Source organism: Ursus americanus, chromosome 25, assembly GCF_024610735.1.
Source record: "Ursus americanus isolate L20-20 chromosome 25, mUrsAme1.1.p, whole genome shotgun sequence".
NCBI classification, from domain to species: domain Eukaryota; kingdom Metazoa; phylum Chordata; class Mammalia; order Carnivora; family Ursidae; genus Ursus; species Ursus americanus.
In genome coordinates this window covers 21083684-21108471 of record NC_142151.1, presented here as the reverse complement: position 1 = coordinate 21108471, position 24788 = coordinate 21083684, and the positions used below count along the sequence as shown (strand labels likewise).

Sequence of the window (24788 nt, the reverse complement as noted above, 5' to 3'; positions counted from 1 at the left end):
AGCCTCCCACCATCTGCCCAGCAGGCAGTGAATAGCACAGGGAGAAAGGGAAAGGGATTGCCCTTGGGACCAGATGCAAGGATAGGCATACCTTCTCCCTGCAACTGCCCTTCTTGCCCTCAAGCAGATGCACATCTGGGGAAATGCGAGCTGGAGGCAGGGAAGACAGCCTAGGACTGTTGAAACAGACACAGATCAAACACCCAGACGCCCCTCCCCTACTGTTCTGTCATGACAGCCATCCTTCCAATACTGCCTGTCTCCTTTGCCTCTAGGAATTCTGGTTCTGCACTCTTGGCTGGACCACTCATCCACTATCCAGCATAATGCCTGGAACACAGGAGGTGCTTCAATTATTGTTCTAGGTCCATGCCTCCTGGAGATGTGTTAGGGAAGAGTCAGTGTGATTTATAGCTTTCTCTAGGTGGAGGCTCTTCCCGAGATCAGGAGCAATTCAATTCTTTCTGCTCCAAGTTCAATGCTCTGTTTTAGTATAGTTACTATAGACTCTGTCCTTGTAGGGACCCGCCGTTACCCTTCTCTCCCCTCCCTCCACTTCTACCCCAGTCTCTAAGGAACCTAATTTAGGTTTTAGAGGCATCTCCACGTTATCAAGTAGAGGCAGCGATGCCCCTTATCCTTGAGACCCATGGTTTGTGGGCCCATCACTTGTACATTCATCCCTGGGTCTCTAAGTAGGTCCCACCTTCTCCGGCTCTGAGAAGTCTTACCTGTGTTTGAAGATTCACATTCTGGGAAGGAGGAGGCCCCTTCCTTTGGTCACCGTTTCAGGGTCTTGGAAGTGCTACGTTAGGATTGTCTAGAGCAGGAAGCTCTGTAGGCGGGGACTGGATCTTTACTTCCTCCAGCACAATGTCCAAGGCACATACAGTCAGAACATGCTATGAACACCAGTGACTGTCTCAGGAAATCCCTTATGGTAAAGCTTAAGACAGTTCCCTTTTAGTTTTATTCCTGGCATGATTGGAAATGTGGCTGAGGGGCCAGGATGGATGGTGGTTGTAGAGGAAGCTGTAGGAGATTCTGGGAGAGGCACCTGGGTGGGGGGAGGTAATTCTGTCCTTGTTTACAGGACTGCTGAGTGGGCTTTTTAGCTGGATCTGGGACTGACCTCCAAATCACAGGCTGGCCTCCACTGGACTCCCCACACTCTCCTCCTGCCAGCCAGGACTTCCTACACTCCTAGGACCCTGGAGAGCTTGTTTACTTCTAAATTCACATCTTGCTGCCAACAAATTCCCCAGCAAAGCTCCATTTAAGTCCTCAGTCCACCTCCTCTCCCATGCAGGGCCCCACTACTCTTTGATTGCCCACTTTAGCCTTCCTCCAGGATTCCGGCTAAACCACCTCCTTCCTACTTTCACATCCTTCCCAGGCCCCTTCTGCCCTTTGGCCCCAACTCCCTGAGGCTCAGCCTTGTTAATGCTCAGACTGTTGAGGCCCCTCCTCCATGAGGACTTTGCCTCCCCAGAGCCTCAACTCCCTGATGGCACCCTGTGAGCTCCACTCCAAGTCCTGAATCTGGTTGGCCAAACTCCTTCCCTCGTCCTTGGTTCACTTGCACCTTCTTCCTAAGTGTTTCTCCTCTGAGGCAGAAAAAGCCCATGGGTAAGTGATTTCTCCTGTTTATAGAGTTGGCAGGAAAATGAAGACAGAGCCAGAGAGGAAGAAGGCGGGGCTTGGATGCCACTGGCTATAGAAGCCTTGGGGGATTTGAGCAGAGGGTATTTCATGGCACCAGAGCTAGGCTTTGGATTGGGGAGTGTAGACCAGTACCTTGTGTGTTTGGAAAGGATAGGTAGGTTTGCTGGGGTCAGAGGGATTTGGAAGCCTGCACATTCTCCTCCAGACCAGAAAAGTTCTCGGCTCTGATGAGCAAAATATGAGTCAGGGGAGGTTATTCCTTGGTGCTTCTCCTCCAACATTCTTCCCACCTCTTTGACCTGCCCTCCATGACTTTTCCGTTCTGAGCTGGTGCAGAGCTTGCTTTCTTCATCTTTGTCTGTCCCACAGAGCCCAGCACATAGTATGCCTACACATGTTCCTGGAATGAGTGAAGATTTTTTGCTGCCTCCTTCATGTTTTGCCTCATTTCTCACTGGAGATTCTGAAGGTCTCTGTGTCGTATCTTCTTAGGGAGGACATCGGTGTGCACTTTGCAGAATAGCAGGTCCAGTTTGATAAGGTGGTCCTTCATCACCATAGAGGATTTGAGGGACTTCTTCCTCCAGGCTCAAGGACCTAAGTATCTATTTTTATAGCTGCTGAAGGTATCTCCCTGCCTTTCCTATCTAATTTAAAAAATGTTGTGGTAAGGATTTATTATAGGCTAGGTAAGGCTGTAGGAGGAAAGATAACCAAGGTCCTCTGGGGTGTGGCTGCCTTTTGGTCATTAAAACACTGAGTCACCAAGAGGCAGTTTGCTGTTACCACAAAACACATTTGCAACTCTTTAATTTTGAAGGCCCTTTGAACCTTAAACTGTTCTCTACCCTCTCTACCTCCCGTCCCGACCTCCCCGCTGCCATGTACACTATGGGCAGCACCCCAACACCAGAAACACAGACAACACTTATCCGTGCATGACACCTGTTTTATTGATTACATTTGGCAAATGTTGATTTCTAGGTTGTCTTTCTCTTGCCTTCTAGCAGTTCTTGGGCTACTTCTCTCCATTATCAATTGATACATGTTATGTGCTTCCAGAAGGCAGATTCATTTTCACCTTAGTTAAAGCAAAATCATGTGGAAAGGTCAATTTCTTCACCAAGTGTATTCCAAATTGATAAATACAAATTTTGGATGATATTCATTTCGTATATCCTTGTCCCATTTTTCTTTGATTATTGCAGAAATCACAAAGCAGAGTGAGGATGAGAAAAAGCTAGGAAGAGTGTCCCTTCGATTGTGGTGGCAGAGGCTGGTGGTTGTAGATTACATTGTCTGAGCTGGGGTGAGGCAGGTGGGTTATGGTGGAGAATCATGTGGGTCTATATTTGGAGAAGAGCTCAGGACTTTAAGGCATGATACAATTTTCATACAACTCAGATGATCTGGTGTCTTTTCTGCAATAAGACAAAACAAAACAAAACAATTAACTTTCCAAAGGAGGTGGTGGTGGTCTGCAGCAGCTGCCTAGGGCTCTTTGAGGACCCACGCCAAGTCTTGTGAGATAGGATGGAGAGACAGAGACAGCTGAGTCCTTACACGGGAGGACGGAAGACACATTAAAGATATGAAAGAAGATAACCAGAAAGATAGTTGGCTTTTCCTAAGCTATCTTGTGCGAATGTGTTACTGAAGGTGTCTATTGGGAAGGTACGTGGAAGAAGGAGGCATGGGCTCTGAGCACTCACAACTGCCAGTCTAGAGAGCAAATCATAAATGCCACAGATAGTGCACTTTGTCTCAGCTGACTTGGGTTACTTCCTTTGTACTTTCACTTTGTTGTAGTAAAAGAGACTTTGACCTTGGTTCTTTTGTCAGATCTCTGACATCCACACTGGGCTGTAGAGCCTGGGGGGTACTTGCTTGGCTGTGGCCAGTTAACTCTTTGTACCTCAGGCTTCAGGTGGGGAGGGAAAGGCAAGCTGGAAGCATCCTCAGGCAGAAGCTCTGCTCCTGGGCTCCACCTCACCACCTACTACTCCTACCCTCTTCCCTAACTGGGATTCCCCCAGTGCAGTGTTCTAGACCCTGAGTTATGCCACTGGACATGAATGAGGGGAGAGCAGGGGGCAAGTGGAACATAATGGAGAGATCTAATCATATCTGTAGCTGTGACCAAGCCATTTCTGGAAGTGGAGTCATGTTGAATAGCGTTAGGAAAGAGTGTTTTTAGGCAGGGAGGTACAGTCTGTGTGAGGGCAGCAAGATGTGTACGTGTGGGGAAAGATTTGTCTTGTTCAAGCAGGAGCCACAGAAAAGGTTAATAGTAGGAAAGTGGTAAAAACAGTGAAAAGAAAGACTTAGAAATGCAATCTTAGAAGTTTGGATTTGATAGACAGTGGGAAACTATAGGTCTGGTTGAGAGAGAGAGAGAGAGAGTCTTTTTAAAGACTTGAGGAAAGTGTCATTTTCCAGAAGTTTGGTAGAGAGTACTCCCACTGCAGTTATGTGGGGCAATGTCATGGTCAGGAAGAATTTGATTTAGGGCTTTATCCTATTTCAAGGAAGGGCAGCACTCTCTGATGGCTGCTGGGTGAATCTGAGTGAGAGGTGGGAGTATCTTGTTGTTAGAGTTACCAATTTTATGGACCAGGAGGGTGGACCAAGGGTATGGCAGGAGCCTGGCCCAGATATGCAGTACTTGCAAACCATAGGAACCTACTAGGTAGAGGTAGTATGGACAAGGTGCTAAGTGTCTATGTGACTTCATGTCTGCTGGATTGAATTGTGAGCTAGATTGGTGATCTGCAAATATCTGAAACCAATGATTTCATTTGGAATTCCTTAGATTTATTCAAAACTTTAATATAATATCCTGGAATAGCATCCTGAGAGGCTGTTTTGTTAACCCCATTGTTTCTGGACGTATTTCAGGTTTTCTTTGTTTTGAAACTAAGATAGAAAGGAGATCCTTTATCTTCTCTGTAGATTTTCCTATACTAATAGCATGTTCACAAAGCCCAATATTCCTTATGTCAAGTCCATATTTGTTAACAACTTAAAAGATAGAGTGAGGTGATTCAAAAATAGACAAAGAGGTCTATAATGAAGCCTGATGTCCATTGGTCTCTGTGATTATTTCTCTGAGTGATCAATAAATATTAACAATGGTGTGTTGCTCATAGGTGGTGTGTGCTCAGTGCAGGTCACAGAGAAGGGTCACAATGGGGAGCACTAATGCCCATGTTTAGTCACAGGACGGTGTCATCTATTTCGGATCTAGAGATCTATTATCCTATATTTCCACTACAAGCCAAGCAAAAGGAAATGGGCTAAAGTTTTGGGCAGGAATTACAATTAGCTGTAAAATTGTATCTGGAACTATTGGAATAAGTATGGGGTTGCTTTGGAATCTTTCTTGGCATTTCAAAGGATGGTCTGGAGACATTTTGGCCCCAGATTAGCTTTGGATTTTAGCAGGACATGGTTTAGATGGAGCTTTCATTTTTTTTTTAAAGATTTTATTTATTTATTTGACACAGAGACAGCCAGTGAGAGAGAGACAAGCAGGGGGAGTGGGAGAGGAAGAAGCAAGCTCCCAGCAGAGGAGCCTGATGTGGGGCTCGATCCCAGAACTCCGGGATCACGCCCTGAGCCAAAGGCAGATGCTTAACGACTGAGCCACCCAGGAGCCCTGGAGCTTTCAGTTTTAACTGTCCCAGTACTTCCAGCGCTGGACCATCACTATGTATTTGGGAGGAGAGGAAAACATAGGCAGAGGGTGACCTGGTCACAGAGAGAAGAACTGGCTCAAATACTCCTTTATTAGCCATACCCTAGACTCTTGACTCTTTGTGGAGGTAGGGTGCTGCTGTAGAAAGAACATGGTCTTTGAAGTAACAAAGAACCAAGGTCAAATTCCAGCCCTTCTTTGAACTGGGTATATGAGCTTGGGAAAGTTGTCTAACCTCTCAGTCTGTGAGGTGGAATAACAATAATTATGTCATTGGGTTGTTATGGGGTTAAATGAAATCACATCTGTGCATTACTTGCAGTGCAACAAATTCGGGTTCTCTTTCACCCCTCTGTCCATGTAGCCCTAAATCTTGCATATATACCTGGTACCCCTATTTGCCAGATACCATTTCTATCTCCCTCTTGTCTCTGTACATGTTCCCCAATGCCTCTAGAGCTCAAGGCTTGGACCCTGGTGTATTAGTTTGTGTTAGTCACACAAAACAAGAATAAGAGGATAGGGTTTTTATAACTGTACTAACATGAGCCAACGTTGTAGTTTCTTCCATGAATTTTTGCTTGCTGACAAATTTGGTTGTACACCAAAGCCAAGGTAGTTCTGTCTTCCCACCTACTCCTCTGATCTAATGTTCCTGATTTGGGGCTAGATCATTCTGGGTGGGATTTGGTTCCAACCAAAAGTGATGGCATGCTTGTTTGTAAAGGACATGTAGGGAAGGAGAAACCATGAACTTTACTACTGGGACCTTGGTTTCCTCCTATCTTTTTAGGTTGACAAATATCAAACCTACAGAAAGTTGCAAGAATAGTAGCTTTAACATCCCTTTATCTTTCAATGAGATTGAGCAATTGTTAATATTTTGGCACATTGGCTTGCTCTCTCCAATGTGTGTGTGTGTGTGTGTGTGTGTGTGTGTGTGTGTGTGTGTGTGTATGAAGTATGGTCCATATTCAAAGTTTACTAATTATTAAATTTTTTATAACAAAATATTTCTCCCTGATCCAGTTGCTCTCCAGGGCTCTGCACTGCATTTCATTGTCATCCTCATTCTCCTTTAATTTGCAGCAATTCCTCAGCCTGCCATTCCTGACATTGACAGTTTTGAGCTGCATAGGTCAGTTGTTTTATTTAATTAATTATTTATTGTGTATTTATATATTTTTTTCTTCTTCCCTTTTTTATTATTATGTTCAGTTAGCCACCATATGGTATATCATTAGTTTTTGATGTAGTGTTCCATGATTCAGTAGTTGCATATAACACCCAGTGTTCAGTTGTTTTATAGAAAGTCAACTTTCTGTAGAAAATTGTTTTGTAGACTGATCGTTTTTTTTATTTCACGTTTTTATTTATATTCTAATTAGTTAACACAGATGGTAAAATTGGCTTCAGGTGTAGAATTTAGTGATTCATCACTTACATGTAACACCCAGTGCTCATCACAAGTGCCCTCATTAAAACCCATCACTTGGGGTGCCTGGGTGGCTCAGTCAATTAAGTGTCTGCCTTTGGCTCAGGTCATGATCCCAAGGTCCTGGGATCAAGCCCCACATTGGGCTCCCTGCTCAGCGGGGAGCCTGCTTCTCTCTCCCTCTGCCTATCCCCTGACTTGTGCTCTCTCTCTCAAATAAATAAATAAAATCTTAAAAAAAAATTAACCCATCATTCATTTAGCTCATCCCCCACCCCCTCCCTCCAGCAGCCCTCAGTTTGTTCTCTATCATTAAGAGTCTCTTATGGTTTGGCTCTCTCTCTCTTTTCATCTTTAGTTTATTTTTCCTTCCCTTGCCTTATGTTCATCTGTTTTCTTTGTTAAATTCCACATATGAGTGAAATCATATGGTATTTTTCTTTCAGTGATGAGTTATTTCGCTTAGCATAATACTGTGTAGTTCCATCCACATCATTGCAAATGGCAAGATTTCATTCTTTTTAATGTTGGAGTAATATTCCTTATATATATATATATATATATATATATATATATATATATATATACACACCACATCTTTATTCATTCATCAGTTGATGGACATTTGGACTCTGTCCATAATGTGGCTATTGTTAATAATGCTGTTATAAACATCAGGGTGCACATTCCCCTTCGAATCAGTATTTTTGTATCCTTTGGTAAAATGCCTAGTAGTACAATTGCTGGATTGAAGGGTAGTTCTATTTTTAACTTTTGAGGAACCTCCATGCTGTTCTCCAGAGGGGCCACACCAGTTTGCATTCCCACCAACAGTGTAAGAGGGTTCCCTTTTCTCTACATCCTGACCAACACCTGTTGTTTTTTTCGTGTTGTTAATTTTAGCCATTCTGACAGGTGTGAAGTGGTATCTCATTGTGGGTTTGATTTACATTTCCCTGATGCCGAGTGATGCTGAACATTTTTTCATGTGTCTGTTAGCCATCTGGATGTCTCCTTTGGAAAACAGTCTGTTTATGTCTTCTGCCCATTTCTTGACTGGATTATTTATTTTGGGGGTGTTGAGTTTGGTATGTTCTTTATAGATTTTGGATACTAACCCTTTATCAGATATGTCCTTTGCAAATACCTTCTCCCATTCCATAGGTGGTCTTTTAGTTTTGTTGATTGTTTCCTTTGCTATGCAGGAGATTTTTACCTTGATGGAGTCCCAGTAAGTCATTTTTGCTTTTTTCCCCTTTACTCTGGAGATGTGTCTGTAAGAAGTTGCTGTGCCTGAGGTCACAGAGGTTACTGCCTATGTTCTTCTGTAGGATTTTGATGGTTTTCTGTCTCACATTTAGGTTTTTCCTCCATTTTGACCTTATTTTTGTGTATGGAGTAAAAAAGTGGTCCAATGTCATTCTTCTCCATGTTGCTGTCCAATATTCCCAACACCATTTGTTGAAGAGACTGTCTTTTTTCCATTGGATATTCTTTCCTGCTTTGTTGATTATTTGACCATAAAGTTATGGGTCCATTGCTGGGCTTTCTAGTCTGTTCCCCTGATCTATGTGTCTGTTTTTGTGCCAGTACCACACTGTCTTGGTGACAATGGCTTTGTTATATAGCTTGAAGTCCAGAATTGTGATGCCTCAAGCTTTGCTTTTCTTTTTCAATACTGCTTTGGCTATTCAGGTCTTTTGCGGTTCCATACAAATTTTAGGGTGTATGTTCTAGCTCTGTGACAAATCCTGGTGGTATTTGATAGGGATTGCATTAAATGAGTAAATTGCTTTGGATGATATAGACATTTTAACAATGTTTGTTCTTCCAATCCATGAGCATGGAATGATTTTCCATTTTTTTGTGTCTTCTTCAATTTCTTTCATAAGTGTTCTAAGGTTTTCAGAGTACAGATGTTCATAAATCATAAGATACCTAGGAATAACCTAGACTGATTGTTTTTTATCATTAAATTCAGGTTACACATTTTGGGTTGGAATATTATATAAGAACATTGTTAAAGACAATTAGTGCCATATACCCAGGGACATATCTTTTCCCTCTTGGTTGTGTACATAGGGTAAAGCAATAGGACATCATTTAGATGGTGCTTAATAATTATTGAATAAATGAATGATGAATGACATAAGACTTTCACTGCTACTTAGGTCTATTATTTTTCTTTTCTTTCTTTTTTTTTTTAAAGATTTTATTTATTTATTTGACAGATGAGACAGTGAGAGGGAACACAAGCAAGGGGAGTGGGAGAGGGAGAAGCAGGCTTCCTACCGAGCAGGGAGCCCGATGTGGGGCTGGATCCCAGGTCCCTGGGATCATGACCTGAGCTGAAGGCAGATGCTCAATGGCTGAGCCACCCAGGCACCCCAGGTCTATTATTTTTCTACCTGAGGACAGGAGAAAGAGCAGCCTCCTCTTACATTCTAGTCCTATTTTTATAATACATGTTTGAAGGTTAAATGTAACCCAGGACCTTTATAAAGAGCCCACAGAAAAGTGAGATGAGATGGGGCCTATGATGTGAGGCAAGCTGTGGTGTCTCTTTACCCTAGAGTGGGTGGAGATCATACTATGTTGAGAGTGGAGATTGAATAAAATAATCTTCAGCTGGAAAGGGACACAGCACAGAAAACCTAGAAGCACATGGCCCATTGCCTTGCTGAGAGAAACTAGTTACTTTGGTTTCTACATTTTACTATCCTTCCTTCCCCTAAGCCCCCTTTGAATCCTAAGAATGGCATAGTGAAAACTGATTTCTGCCTCTCCTCCTTTCCCAGCAGGGACAGCCCCATGATTCTCTCCTTCTCTACCCTCCATCTCCGCCACCCCCCTCCACACACACACACACACACACACACACACACACACACACACACCCGTGCATATTTTCTAACATTTATACTTGGTGGTTGGGCAGCCATTCACTCCAGATTATTTGTTGTTGAGAAACTGTATAACTCCTTGGACTTCTCATTTGGATGTAACACCTTTCATTCCTGTCACCCAAGGGAAGTGAGGTTATGAGAGGTATTCTTTGACTCACAGAAATGTGTTTTCAGGCTTCCCTTTGGGGCTGTTTCTCTCCAGCTCTGCACGTCTCAGACGTTTCTGACAGTCCTTCCTGGGGCATCTGGGGCTTGGGACTGGATACATCTATGTAATTCTGCATTGTGAGTGTCTGGTTCACATGGTTCCTGTCCCCTTGCTGAGAGTCTACCTACCTTTGTCTTTGCAGTCCTTAATTTCACCAGGTTCCAGAAAAAGTGTCCTTTATCTCCATGTCAGCACTTTATTATCCACAATACTGAATAACCTAAAATAGTGAATGATACTAAAATGACTTTTGTTTGATGTTTAAGTGATGGAGCCCTGCCTGGAAATAATCCAGAGAGTGAACAGCTTCAGTGAGAGCAATCCGTCATGTTACTGTCCCAACGGTGGCTGTATGGCATCTCTTCTTTGGTATCTAGAGAGGGAGGCAGATGGAGGCACATAGTTTTTTCAGCCCTTGGTGTGTTGTCAGAAACACTGGACATCTACTGAGTGCTCTGCAACCTGTCTCCATGCGTTGTTTTCGAACTTTGGAGGAGGCCTTTCCTTAGACCCCAAGACTTAGTTCAAAGAACTTGAATATCAGTATACAACATGTGAAACCCTCAGTTTCTCTAGGGTTTCCATTACACCCAGAGTAACAGCCAAAGTCCTCACAGTGACTCTCAGACCCTTTGTGAAGGATCTGCTTTCTGCTCTCTTGACCTCATCCCCTACTGCCCCTCCCTCACTCACTGTGTCCTGGTCCCACAGGCCTCCTTGTGATTCCTCAAAACCTGCCAAGTGCCACTTCACACCCTTTAAAAAATGGGTGCTATTAAAAAAAACAGAGGATAATGAATGTTGGCAAGGAGGTGGAGAAAATGGGACGCTTGTGCATTGCTGGTGGAAATGTAAAATGGGGCAGTTGCTGTGGGAAAACAGGTGATTTCTCAAAAAACTACATATACAATTTTCATGTGATGCAGCAATCCCACTTCTGGGTATATATCCCACGGAATTGAAAGCAGGCACTCAAAAAGATATTTTTATGCCCTTATTCATAACAGCATTATTCATAGCAGCAAATAGGCAAAACAACCAGCATGCCCATCAGTGGATAAACAGAAAGCAAAGATGTGGGATATACACACAATGGAATATTACTCAGCCTTTAAGAGGAAGGATAGGTTGACCTCTGCTATAACAGGGATGAACCTTGAAGACATTATGCCAAGTGAAATAAGCCTGTCACGAAAAGATACTATTGTATGATTCACTTAATTGAGCTAACTAGATTAGGCAAATTCATGGGGACAAGAAGCAGAATGATGTTGACATGGGTGCTGGGACGAAGGAATGGGGAGCTACTGTTTAATGGGTACAGAGTTTCAGCTGAGAAAGATGAACAAGTTCTGTATTTGGATGGTGATGATAATTGTACAGCAGCGTGAAGGTGAGTCTGTCTTGGACCACCCATCTTAAATAACAACACCTAATCTTTGCTTGCTTTCCTTTTCTCTGTAGCACTGATTGCAAATACAACACAATTATTACTAATCTGTTTATTTTTTGCTTCCTACTGCAAGAATGTAAGCAACGTGAGTGGAGGGATGTTTTTGTTTTTCTTTGCTTTATCCATAGTACTAAATACATAGGGAACAGTTTACTTGTTGAATTAATAAATGACAGACGATGATTGGACACAGACTTCTAGAGAAAGCCTGAAGAGAGAGAGAAAATGGGAAGATTACATATTGCATTTGATTTTACTAACAATTTTTATTACCCTTGTATATGAAACTCAGCCCCAGTTTTCATGGTGGCTTTGTTCTGTTTACCTTTTCCTACATATTCTGTTTCCACTCTGGAAGTGTTGGTTACACACGCATCACACTTACTACTATTTCAAACTCTTGCCCTGAACTCAGCCCTCGACTCTTGTATTCCTTTTTTTTTTAAGATTTTATTTATTTATTTGACAGAGATAGAGACAGCCAGCGAGAGAGGGAACACAAGCAGGGGGAGTGGGAGAGGAAGAAGCAGGCTCATAGCAGAGGAGCCTGATGTGGGGCTCGATCCCGTAACACCGGGATCACGCCCTGAGCTGAAGGCAGACGCTTAACCGCTGTGCCACCCAGGCGCCCCTACTCTTGTATTCCTGACTGCCCCCTACCAGAGTCCAGGGCTCCTTGAGTTAGGACTTCAGAAACTCTGGGGGAGTCCAGCTATCCAAAATAATTTGTATTTGAGTGTTTCGGAGCCACTGGTTTGATTGGCTCTGGAGCTTCATTGTCTTGTAATTTTAAGGAGGAAGAGGGAGTTTATATGCTTTGGGACCAAGATGGAGCTGTGCTTGGATAGAGAGGAATAATATAATCTCTGGAGATGTTGCATTTAAAGTCCACTTCTCTGAAAGTGTGAGAAGTTGAAAACAATGATCTAACATCCTCATTAGCTTTCTTCTCAAGTCTTTATCAAACTTGTAGCAAAGCAACTGGTATCCAAACTGTCTTTGATGTTATGCAGGAGGAACCACAAGGCCAACTTCTTGATTGGCAGGAGCATTAACTCTCTACCATGGAAATCAGTGGATGTTACTGCCTTGAAAAATTTTTTGAAAAGGAGAGGTGCAGAGTGAGGTCAGTATTCTTCTTAGAATCAGCAGACTGAACACAATGACCTCAAGACTAAAGACAGTGGGTGGGGCTGGCTGGGAGAGCAAAACAGCCTGCAATTTAGGGAGTCTTTTGTTGGACTTGACAGGAGTTCTTCCAGGCAATGTGGAGTGGAACTTTAGTTCTGGAGTTTGGAAAGAGCTCAGAGACTGACAGAAACACAAAGAGGAAGAGGGAAGGAAGGGGAAGACAGGGCATTACGGAATTCATACAAGCTGACTTCATGTTCCCTGGCCTGTCTGCATATCTTTAAGGACATCCCCTGAGAAACACCTCTTTTGGGAGATATTGCTTCCTAATTAAATTGAGATTCAAAGACCCAGGGCCCTCATTATGAAATGTCCTCAGGATGCTCTTAAAATAGATGATGGTGCATGTTCTAGTCTGCTTATACCTCTGTTTGGCCCTTTCTTTCTTTCCAAAAAACAAAAAAACAAAACAAAACAAATCTTCTTCAAGGAATCTCAAAATATCATAATCAATACATCTAAATGTTCATTTTCTTTGTCCTATCTGCCTCTTTTGCTTGCTTGCTACAATCATGAGCAGATCCTTGTCCTGTGTAGTAAGGGTTGTAGATGGGAGTGTGGAATCCAGAATGAGGAGGCATGTATATCCTGGCCAAGCCCTCCAGAAGCTTTTAGACTATAAAGCAATTTTAGGAACTTAGGAACTAAGGACCTTAGGACACCAGGTGACAGAGGGAAAATTAGTTTCAATTGACCGTCAGGATAGGCTGTAAGTTCTAGTGGGGAGGGGAGGAAGGTTGGACAATGGATCAGTCAGGATGGCTTAGGAAAGCCTTCCTAGATGCAAGGTGGGAAAAGGTTGTAGAATAGGGTTGAGGGAGGCTGCAGGGTCAAGAGGGACAGAAAGGAGAGAGGAGGGCATCCCTGGCAGGGCAGGTAACTTACCCAGGCCAAAGGCTCATCCCAGGAAGGGTAAGTCAGGAAGTGAGGAGCTGAATTAGGAAGAAGGTGATGTATCTGAGGGTAGGGGGAGAATTAGGGCAGGACTCTGACAGCTGGGGAATTGAAACCATTGGAATAACCAAAGTTATTGCACAGAGAAAGTGCATTTCTGCACATGGTGTTTGATGATGGCGTTTCTCTGTGTTGTCATAAGCTGGATTTGTAGTGGGCTCTTTCAGGATTCCCTTGAGAAGATGGGTGTGCTTTCTCAAAGCCCTTGAGAGATGGGTGTGCTTTCTCTTCTGTAAGTTTGGTTTTCATTTGTTTTCTCAGCCTGCTTCTGTTGGAGTCATATAATACAATAATTGAATACCCAGATGTTTTGTTCCTTGGGTTGCTTCTCTGGTATCTTCATACTTTGTCTGTAGGCTGGCTTTCCCTCACTTTCAGTAAAAGTGGGAAGAGCACAAGGACCACCATGTATAACCCATTTGAGGGAAACAGAAGTTATCAAGCATTACCAGTCTCTGACCCCACCATTCAGATGGTCCTCCTCTGGAATTCCTGCTCAAGGTCCATGGATGGACATCAGAAGAGTGCATGACATTTTTTTTGAGGTGACCAACCTCAAGGGGTCTGTGATTCAACAAATGTGAAGAACCACTCTTGTGTCTTTGTTGGGTTGGGGGTGGCTGGGGAGGGTTCCCCAGAGAAAGGTGGTACAAGCATCCTTAGTGCCAACTACAGGAACCTCCAAAGACAATTTAAGGAGCTGAAGGAAAAAAAGAGGAATTGGGAAAAGGGAAATGGGTTCAGACGGAATTAGTAAGAGGGGTGCCCCAACTTCCCTGTTCTTCACCTTCTTTCTATCAGGTATTCCTTCTGTGTATTCTTCATATCCTGACGATTACAGTATTCCAGTTCCCCTTCAGTTTAAGTCTGCTGAATGCCTGCCATTTATCAGGGTCTATACCAGGTGCTCTCACAACATTACCTCCTGCAATTCCTGTGTTGAAACTGCAGTGCAGAGTGGAGTTAGTCCCTCCCTCAGTCATGGCATGTTTGCTCCATTGCTTCCTTTCAGGTGCCCTTTCAATGCATTTTATTTTCCCCTTTCTTTCTTATCTGTATTCGCATTTCCTCTCATCACTGGAAGCACTTGTTAGTGTATTTAACAAATGCTCTTCCACATCATGCTCCATGAATGTATATTTAGACACATTCACCCATTCAACAGCTACAGTGCCCAATTATGTGAGCATTCTTAATTCCACTAAAATGTGCCCCAGTGACACTGCCCCCAGCAGTGTGTGATAGTTTGTATCTTCTTATGGAATTCTCATGTTGATCCAGTGAGGGAGGTCAACTAAGGTTCCTAGTGGGTGAGGAGACTGAGGCTTAGAGAGATTAAGCAAACTACCCAAATTCATGTAGTCACAAGGAAGGTCCTGGCCTCACATCCAGGATGTCTGACATAATAATGATCATTGTTCTTCTCTATATAGTACCCAACACTGCCTATTCCAAATGAGGCATCTGTAACAAAAATATTATTATTATTTTTATTTTTATTAGCATTATTATTGTATTGAGCCTTGCATTTCTTGATGCCTGGTCTAATGCAGTGAGCCTAGGACTCCCCCCACGTGTTAGCACCAGCTCGGATGAGGGTGTCTAATTAGAGTCCTTAGCATTACAAGGTGAATCATAAGGAATAAAACCAGGGTTGGAAGCCTGGTCATGGGTCAGGGACACTTCAAATAGTGTAGAAAGATTCCATAAGTTAATAATTGACCCTCCTTATCTATATGGTTTGCTTGTTGGTAAATCATATCATTGGAACTGGTGAGTGGCAAATAAGGAATCAGGATCGTTTTATAGACAGAAGGTCTGGCCCATAACCCAAGGGTTCATTTTTATCATCTATAGAGAAGACTTTTCTATTTTGACTTCATTTTCTGTCTTTAAAAACTCCTGACAGCATTTCCTAAAATTCTCTGAAAACCAAAGGCTGAGGCGAGAGCAGAGTGGGGGCTGCATGACTCTGTTCTCGGTGTTCTCCATTACTCATTTCTGGGCATTGCTGTGAATTGTTCATCCAAAGCCTTGTTCCCCTTGAGGAGGGGCCATTTGAATAGCAGCTGGGGAGGAGAGGGAAGAAGGAAATACATGCAGGGTTCAATCATTAAGAAAACAGTCAACAACAATTTGAGTTAAAAATAACTCCTTGTGAAAAATTCATGTGGCTTTGCAAGTGTGTGTTTTACTACAAGCTCACAGAGCAGGGCAGAATCTCCAGGTCCCTAACAGCTGACATCACAGATGGTGCAGGTGTGTATAGAGCCCAGTGTGGCCAGTGAGGGGACTGTCTGCAGAAGTGAGCTCACCTTCTCTCCTGGAAACTAGAGAGGAGGAAAGGAAGGAATTGTTTTGGTTGTGAGTTACTGAGCTAGGTGACCTATTTTTCTCCCTATGCATCACACTCATATAATTGAGGACATTAAAATTATAGTGAGTTTTGCCTGGATGTTTTAGGTGAGATGTATTGGATTTCAGAATTCACAAAACCACCTTCCTGGCTCCTGTTCCTTGTCAGTCATGGACCCTGGGTTAGCTGGTGCCCCCATCTCTCCAGTGTTTCCTTCCCAGACAGCCTATCCTCTCCTTCTTACAGGTGGTTACAAAGGCCCAGCCCCTTTCTTCTCCTCCTCCTCCTCTCTGTTCACAGTGCCTTTGTGGGCCTAAATGGGTAAAGGGAAGGATGGACTATAGGATCTTGGCCATCAGTACAGCTAAATGGATGATGCAGAATGAGGAGAAAGGGAGCCAAAGTGACATCTATCCTTGGGTAGCAGATTTTGGGGCTAAGAGTTTTAAGACTGAGAGACCAATATTTGTATTTTAAACTCTTATGATATATAAAACATGGGTCTGTAGTTGCAGCAAGGCCCTCTAGTCCATGAATTAATGTGTTATTACTCACGCTCAATCACTGTGCACGCATACTGCCTATGAATTTGTGCACAACACATTCATGCCCTGTTGTGTCTCACTGCCTAATTAGTACATGAAGCTACATGATTTATGAACTCCAAGGGATTATGTCATGTGGTGTGTAGAAAAGGAGAATGTTGGGGTGCCTGGGTGGCTCAGTCAGTTGAGAGTCTGACTCTTAATATTGGCTCAGGTCTTGATCACAGGGTTGTGAGTTTGGGCCCTGTGTTTGGTTCCATGCTGGGAATAGAGTCTTCTGAAAAATAAAATTAAAGAAAAGCAGGATGTTGAGAGGTATTTGGTACTTCATCTGGGGGGAAAACAGCATTGATTTTTGTATGATGTCTTTTGGTGTCAGTTTGTGTGATACTTGGGCTGCAACAAGGTACATGTGACTTTTCAGTTTCAGTTGGTTGGCTGACCACCATTGTTCAGTAAATATTTCTTGTCTCCCTAGGCACTATGGAAGGATAGCATTTACTAGAAGAAATATGAAGCGGCAGCTCTGAAGCCTGAGAAATGGACCTCAGCAGTCCCAATCCAACTTGGCTTAACCCAGCCTCAATGAACCAGATGCAACACTGTTGGCTCCCTGGGCTTGCTACAGCTCCCTGATCCTTAGCATCGTCTCCAATTCCAGCTAGAATGCTGCGTCAGGCACTTCGCAGATTTGGTCGAAAGCTCATACGCAGACATCCGCTGGAGAAAGTGTTTGAGTTTGAAACTGGCGTAACACTGCGCACTCTGGACTTAGTGGCCCTGGGTGTGGGCCGCACAGTGGGTGTTGGTGTGTATTTCCTGGCTAATGAGGTGGGCAGTAATCAAGCAGGACCATCCATTGTGATCTGCGTTTTGGTGGCCGGCCTAACTTCAATGCTGGCTGGGCTGTGCTATGCAGAGTTTAGTGTCCGGGTTCCCCATCCTGGCTCTGCATATCTTTATAGCTTTGTCACTGTAGGTGAACTCTGGGCTTTCATCACTGGCTGGAACCTTGTCCTTTCCTTTGTTGCTGATGGATTCATTGTGGTCCAAGCCTGGTCCTTGGCTTTTGACATCCTCTTTGCAAACCGGATCTCTGAGACCATGCATGAGAGCATCTCAGAGCAAGTTCCCCAATTCTTTGCAGACAATGTAAACTACTTTTTTGTCCTCTTTCTGTTTTTCTTCATGGAAGTTCAATACGTGGGGCGACATGGCTTCTTCAGAATTTTCGAAGTGTTCACATTGGTGAAGCTTTTGGTTCTCAGTTTTGTCATCATCTCTGGCTTCATTAAGGGGGACCTGCACAACTGGAAGCTCACAGAAGAGGACTACGTACAGGCTGGGCTCAATGACACGTCTCGCTTGGGCCCTCTGGGCTCTGGAGGATTTGTGCCTTTTGGCTTCCAGGGGATTCTCCGAGGATCAGCTACCTGTTTCTATGCATTTATAGGTTTCAGCATTATTGTTACCAGAGTCAAAGAATCGCACAATCCCCAGCGTTCCATCCCCAGGGGCATTGTGGTTTCACTGCTCATCTGCTTTTTGGTGTATTTTGGTGTCTCTGCAGCACTTACGCTCATGGTGCCTTACTACCAGCTTCGACCCGGGAGCACCTTGCCTGAGATATTTCTCCATATTGGCTGGGTCCCTGCCTACTATGTTGTAGTTATTGTAATGTTTTGTAATGTTTTTGTCTACGCCTACTGGAGCTTTACATTCCCCATACGTTTGGTGATATCCATGATGGCAGAGGATCGCCTCCTGTTCCCTGTCCTTACCAGGATCCGTACTCACACATATGGCCGTATCGCAGCCATTGTGATCTTTGTCACTATTGCAGCAATAATGGTACTCTTCTTTGGAATCACTGATCTTCTGGACCTGAGGTCATTTGGGACCCTGATATCTTATTCCCTGGTAGCTTTTTGTGTTCTCATCATCAGGTATCAGCCTAAGAGGAGGAAGGAGGAAAATGAAGAAGCGCTGCAGGAGGAGAATGGGGGAAATAAAGCGCAGGTGCAGGAGGAGAAGGGACCTGCAGCAGAGAAGCTGACCCTAAGGGGACTATTTTTTCCAGACAGCCATACCCCGACTCCACTCTCTGGCAGGATTGTCTGTATTTGCTCCTCACTGCTTGCTCTGCTGCTGACTCTCCTCTGCCTGGTGCTGGCCCACTGGCCAGGTCTGCTTTCTGGAGACCCAGGTCCGATCACAGTGGTCGTGCTACTCCTGGTGCTCATCACTGGGATCACTGGGGTCATCTGGAGACAGCCACAGAGCTCCACTCCCCTTCCCTTTAAGGTCCCTGCTCTGCCTCTCCTCCCACTCCTGAGCATCTTTGTGAATATTTGCCTTATGGTGCAGATGACATCTGCCACCTGGCTGAGATTTGGTGTCTGGATGCTGCTTGGGTTTACACTCTACTTCAGCTATGGGATCCAGCAAAACCTGGTCACTAAACCGCACTTAAGGGCCCAAACTGTAAACCTTGAACTCAGCAGTGGCACTGCATATTTGGTATGACATCATCAAACCTGAATGCAGTCTGGTCACTTGCACAATAATGGGATTACTCCTGAGCACAGAGAAATCTAGAGCTCGTATGAGATATTGGTGGGGGAACCGTAATAGAGCTCTGTATTTTTGGTACAGTGAAGGGTGTGTCTTTGCTCTATCTCCCTTTTTTTTGTTGTTTGTGTTTTTGGGGTTTTTTTTGTTTTACTTTCTACTTTTCAGTTGTGCCTATAGCTGCTTACTGGGTTTTGCAAAATTAGTATTAAAAGAAACTTGAAATAGTGTTTTCCTTTTCTTTGGTTAAATATCCACTAACGAAGGGAGTGCCTAGCTGGCTCAGTCAGTAGAGCACCGCTCTTGATCTCAGGCTGGTGAGTTTGAGCCCCACATTGGCTGCAGAGATTACCTAAGAAAATAGCTGAATTACTGGATCATATGGTAGTTCTGTTTTAAAATTTTTGAGGAATCTCCATAGTGTTTTCCATAGTGAGTGCACCAATTGACATTCCCACCAACAGTTCACAAGGGTTCCTTTTTCTCCATATCTTCTCCAATACTTGTTTTTCTTGTCTTTTTTATTTTAGCCATTGTGACAGGTATAAAGTGGTATCTGATTGCAGTTTTAATTTGTATTTCCCTGATGATTAGGGATGCTAAGTATCTTTTCATGTGTCTGTTGGTCATCTCTGTCTCGTTTGGAAAAATATCCATTCAGCTCCTCGCCCATTTTTTAACTGGGTCATTTTTTTGTGTGTTAAGTTGTATAAGTTTTTTATGTATTTTGAGTGTTAACCTCTTATTGATATATCATTTGCAAATATCTTCTCCCATTCAGTAGGTTGCCTTTTTTGTTGTTGTTGAAGGTTTCCTTTCCTGTGCAAAAGCATTTTAGTTTCATGAATTTGAAAAGATATGTGCACCCCTTTGTTTATTGCAGCATTATTTATAATAACCAGGATATGGAAGCAACCCTAGTATCCAACGGTAGATCAATAGATAAAGAAGATGTAGTATATATGTATGTATGTACAATGGACTATTACTCAGCCATAAAGAAGAATAGAATCTTGTATTCTATTCTAATACTGACATTTGTAACAACATGGATGGACTGGGTGTGTCTAGTGCTAATTAAAATATGTCTGTCTGAGTAAAACAAATGCCATACGTTTTCAACTTATGTAAATTTTAAGAATTAAAAAAATTAAAAATTAAAAAGAGAGACAAACAAAAAAACACCCCAGACTCCTAAATACAGGGAACACACTGGTGGTTGCCAAAGGGGAGATAGGTAGGGGAATAGATGATTTAAATAAAGGGAATTACAAGTACACTAATCTTGATGAGTGCTGAGAAGAGTGTGGAATTGTTGAATCATTGTATTGTGCACCTGAGAGTAATAAAAGAACACTGCATGTTCATTATACTTCAGTAAAAAAAAAATTAAAAATAAAAGAAACTAGAAAAAGACCAAAAACAGATGAAATAAGGTCCCTGCCCTTAAGAAGCTGATATTCTAACACAAGGTTAAAGCATAGCTGTAATAAAAAGTACAAAGTGTTGTCATAAGTAACATACAAACAAAGTGTCGTGGGAATTCAGAGTGGAGAATGATCATTTGTGGCTGGCACAGAGGTGAGGGTTGATTAGTGAAATCAGAGAGTACTTGTAGAGGAATGGTATTTGAGTTGGCTCTCTCCAAGGAAGGACAGGATCTTTCCACATGTGTGTAGCAGGGAGCGATTGTAGGCAGAGAGAACAATACCAGGAAAAGCACACAGGAAAATGAAGCAAGCTGCGGAGCTTGAGTCTTGGCTGTGTGATGGGACAAGAGAGCATGCACAGGTGGACGGGAGCCAGAGCTTTCCTCTGAGAACAAAGCACTTCGGCTTGGAACCCACTACCAAAATCCCTAGGGTTGGCACTTCTCTTAGTGACATCTGCATTCTTGGACTTTAAAGGTCCTTTACTGTTGTCAGCTTTGGTCCACCTGTTCAGAAAGTGCACAGCTGAGAGCCACATGTCCTGGGTTCTCCTCCTATTTCCACCACTAACTAGCAATGGGACCTTGAGCAAGCTGCTCGGTTCCTTCCATGCCCTGCTTATTTATCTGTAAAAGGAGGGGTCACAATGAACATTTCTCAAATTCCATTTCCTTAAAATTTTCTAGGATTTCCTCTGGTTCTTCTGTCCTGTTATTCTCTTAACTAGGTCTCTCTACTGCAGGGATCTGAACCTATATCCTGTCCACTCTTCACTACAACCCATTGTTGGAGCTGTAGATATCCAATAAATAACACCCCATTTCCCCTTCCTATGTTTGGACAAACTAATAATCATGACATAGAGACAGATGATTAAATCATTAGCTATAGATCTGCAGCCTAATTGGCTCACTACTCCTGTATCACTACATTAGACAGACTTACTCCTCATCCCAAGTAGTGCCGAGCATCCCTCACCTGCCATCACAGGACAGAGTGTGCTTTTATTAGTTTTTCTCCTGTATGAGCAGGTTGGATGGCATTTATCCAGTGAGCAGGTTTGTTCTGGACAAAAAAAGGAGACCAACAAAAAATTGGAAGAAGCTAAGCCTGGTATGCTCAGAGTGTTGTCTTCACTTCATTAATCAAGGTCCCAGTGAGAGAGCCCCGTGGAGAGTGGCCAGGAATACTACTCTGCTCAGTGGTGCTCCGACTTCAGGGGGTGCCATGACACCTGGGAGGCTTGTGAAAACAGATCCCTGAGCCCCTGTCCCCAGTGTTTGGAATTCAGGAGGTCTGGGTGGGCCCAGAACTTGTACTTCTACCAAGTTCCCATGTGATGCTGATGCTGCTGGTCCAGGGAACACACTTTGAAAACCAAAGCCCCAGCTGAAGCCTCCTCATTTGTAAAGATGAAGTGAGAGAAACAAAGTCGCCCTTTGTACGCTCACCTTCATTTAATGACACATTTATATTAAAATACCATCGTTAGTCCTTTCACAGTGGTCAAATCATAATGAATCCTTTCACAATCATATGTCTATCAAATTAACACTATGTACACCTTAAACATCTTACAATTTTATACGTTAATGGTACCTCAATAAATACGAAACTGAAAAATAGCATACCACAGTTATCTTTATTTTCTCCCCCCGCCCCCCGATTATAGATCATGGGTACGGAGTGTATCCTGTTCACTCTCAGAGCATCCAGCTGGGGTCCAGGCACATAATGAGCATTTAATAAATTCATCTTAAATTGAATGAAGCCCTACACATTTCCTTGGTATGGAAAATTCTCTTTTCCTTCAAGCTAGCATGTGCTACTCCTTTATTTTTTATTTTATTTTATTTCTTTGTGGAAAACTACAGGATTTATTTTTCATTCAATTTGAAACAAATATGTTTTTCTATGCCATATAGAAAACATGTGATCTTTTACAGTAGGGCTAAGAGAAGACGTTGGTGTCACTCTTTATGTTATTATTACTACCTTAAACTTCTGGATGAGCTACTAAACGTTAATACACATTCTTTGCACAGATATGGATGATGATCCTTTCTATCCTGTGAAAGAGATTCCTCTGGCAGTAAAAAACAGTCTACCTTTCAGATTTTCTTATAAGATAAAACAGCAGATGGTAAAGTAGCTGGTTGTATTAAGATATTAAGAATCTATGGTAAATCTATATTTAAAGTATTTTTTCCACACCTGACTCTTTCTCAAGCTTAAATCGTACTGACTTTTTTGGTCAGATTAAAACAGCACAACAGAAGATTAAATTCAAGTTATGCCACTGAGAATAAGAAACAAATTGTGTAGCAGTCATTGGCTCTGAGTCATGTTAGGCAGAATGACAAATGGATGATAATACACATAATGACAAGGTATGTCTTTGGCTTTGGACAGAGGTCCATAAATATTTTGCACTGCTTGGGGTACATGGACGTCCAGTTTAAAACTACCTTCTGGAGACTTCCTTGACAAACAGCATTTCTCTCCATCCAGAACTGTATCTGTACCCAGCATCTAGAACCAGACCAGGCACTTGTAGTTTTGCCCTGCGCAGCTATGCCTGAGTTCTGGTGACTGTCCTGTCTGTTCCATCCCCATGGAATCTTGCTCAGGACAAGGAGCAGGTTGTACATTTCCTCTAGATCCAACAGTAAGAACAGTGTTGTTCATTCAAAGAACCGGAGGGACAATGCAGCCCTGGGGCATGACAATGCCTGACATGACCTCCACTAGTCCTGCTCCATCTCTTCTCATGGGGTGTGGGGAGGGGCTGGAAGGAATGAAATTGGTAGAAGACCCAACCATCTCCACCTGATTCCAGGGAATCCCTGAAGATGAGACTGGCTCTAGTGTGGGCACAACAGGCATCCTTCCTGATGCAGTCAGTTTTATGCTTTGGTATAGGAGGGCCAGAGTTTTCCTATTGTATTTAGGTATGGGGCCTGCCCTGGGAGGGAGGGAGGGCAGTTACTTTGCTACTTGCTGAATTTCTGATGTTCCCAACAGGATGTAGGTGGCTTCAGGCAAGCCTGCCAGAGGCCCGATTACCCATATACTTACCTACTCCTTTAGATGCTTCTTTGAGGGACTGGTACAGAAACCTTGTGAGAGCATCTATGCTTCTTTGGGGAGAGAGAATTGATAACCCACATGGGGAGAAAAACAGCCTGAAATAGGAGAACATCAGACCTGGATATAGATTGAGGCATCATTATTCTGGAAGGAAAGGTCTCAGTAGAAACAGAGAGAGAGGTATTGGCCAAGAGACACTTCCTGGAGGTTTATGCCTAGGGAGCAACTTGGGAAATAGAAGACAGATAGGTAAGTTGGAAAAGAAATGGGACATAATTCTAGGCACATGGACCTTTAGGAATCATGAAGGAATGAGACTCTTGGGAAGGATGTGTTTTCACATTTGAAGGGAATTTATGTGCCAGGTTTGTATTGTGTATTGTGCCATGGAACCAGATTTCTGCTTCAGGAAGGGATGAGATATGATTCTCATTGACATCTGGATGAATGACAGATAGAAGGATGTGGACAGATAGACTCTCCCTGGGAGACATTTGTAGCAACTTCTACAGTCATGTAAGCCAGCAATGAGGGTGTCACCTGGGAGCTTCTTAGAAATACAGAATCTCACGCCCCCATGCAGATGTGCTGACTCAGAATCTACATTTTTAACATGCTCCCAAGTGATTTGTATGGTCTTTCAGGTTTGAGAAACCCTGACTTTAGCTGATGGAGGACAGAGGTCTGGCCTCAGATGAGCACTATGGAAGGTCTGAAAACTCTGGAATTGGGAGCACAAGAGGGGCCTAGGCTGGGGAAGTGGAATTTGGGGAAGAGGGATAAGTGTGGGGTCTGACTGCCCTCCTCTCTCCAGGCCTCCCATGCCAGTCACTGTGGCAGGGTTTAGCACTCTGCCTACTGTGGGGAAACAACCCTGTGATGGCCTCCCTTGAGTCGGACTGGTCCTTAGGGGCTCCGCTGGGACAAGCATTGGGTGGGTGGGGATTGTTGCCAATTCTGTTACCCTTCCTTCATATGATGGCCTGAAAGGGACTGGGAAGGTCATACTAGTCATGCCCAGCCTCAGGGCTGTTCTGTCCCTTAATCAAATGAGTGATAAAGTGATGACACTAATTGAGGTGCTATGGAGGTTGGGGGATGAAATAGGAGTTTTTAACTATCTGTCCTGGAAATTAGGCTACTTTCATCTTTCAAATGCTTTCAGGAGAGACCAGATAAATAAATAAGTGGTTATACCCTGGTAGGGACCAAATTAATGCTTTTTAAGGGCTCTTCTGATGTTTTAAATGAGTTAATAAAAAACTATAGGAGACCTATAATTCCAGA

The 24788-nt window shown here is 43.3% G+C and overlaps 1 pseudogene across 2 annotated transcripts; it reads left to right on the top strand.

Annotated features, from left to right (window-relative positions):
- The first annotated feature begins 1484 nt into the window (after positions 1–1484).
- On the top strand, positions 1485–22033 carry LOC123801687 (cationic amino acid transporter 3 pseudogene; annotated as a pseudogene). Of its 2 annotated transcripts, XR_015721638.1 has the most exons (3): positions 1485–1629; positions 6452–6500; positions 16889–22033. The product of XR_015721638.1 is annotated as a cationic amino acid transporter 3 pseudogene, transcript variant X2 (transcript). The 2 variants fall into 2 exon arrangements; XR_015721637.1 differs by lacking the exon at positions 6452–6500.
- The last annotated feature ends 2755 nt before the right edge of the window (positions 22034–24788 follow it).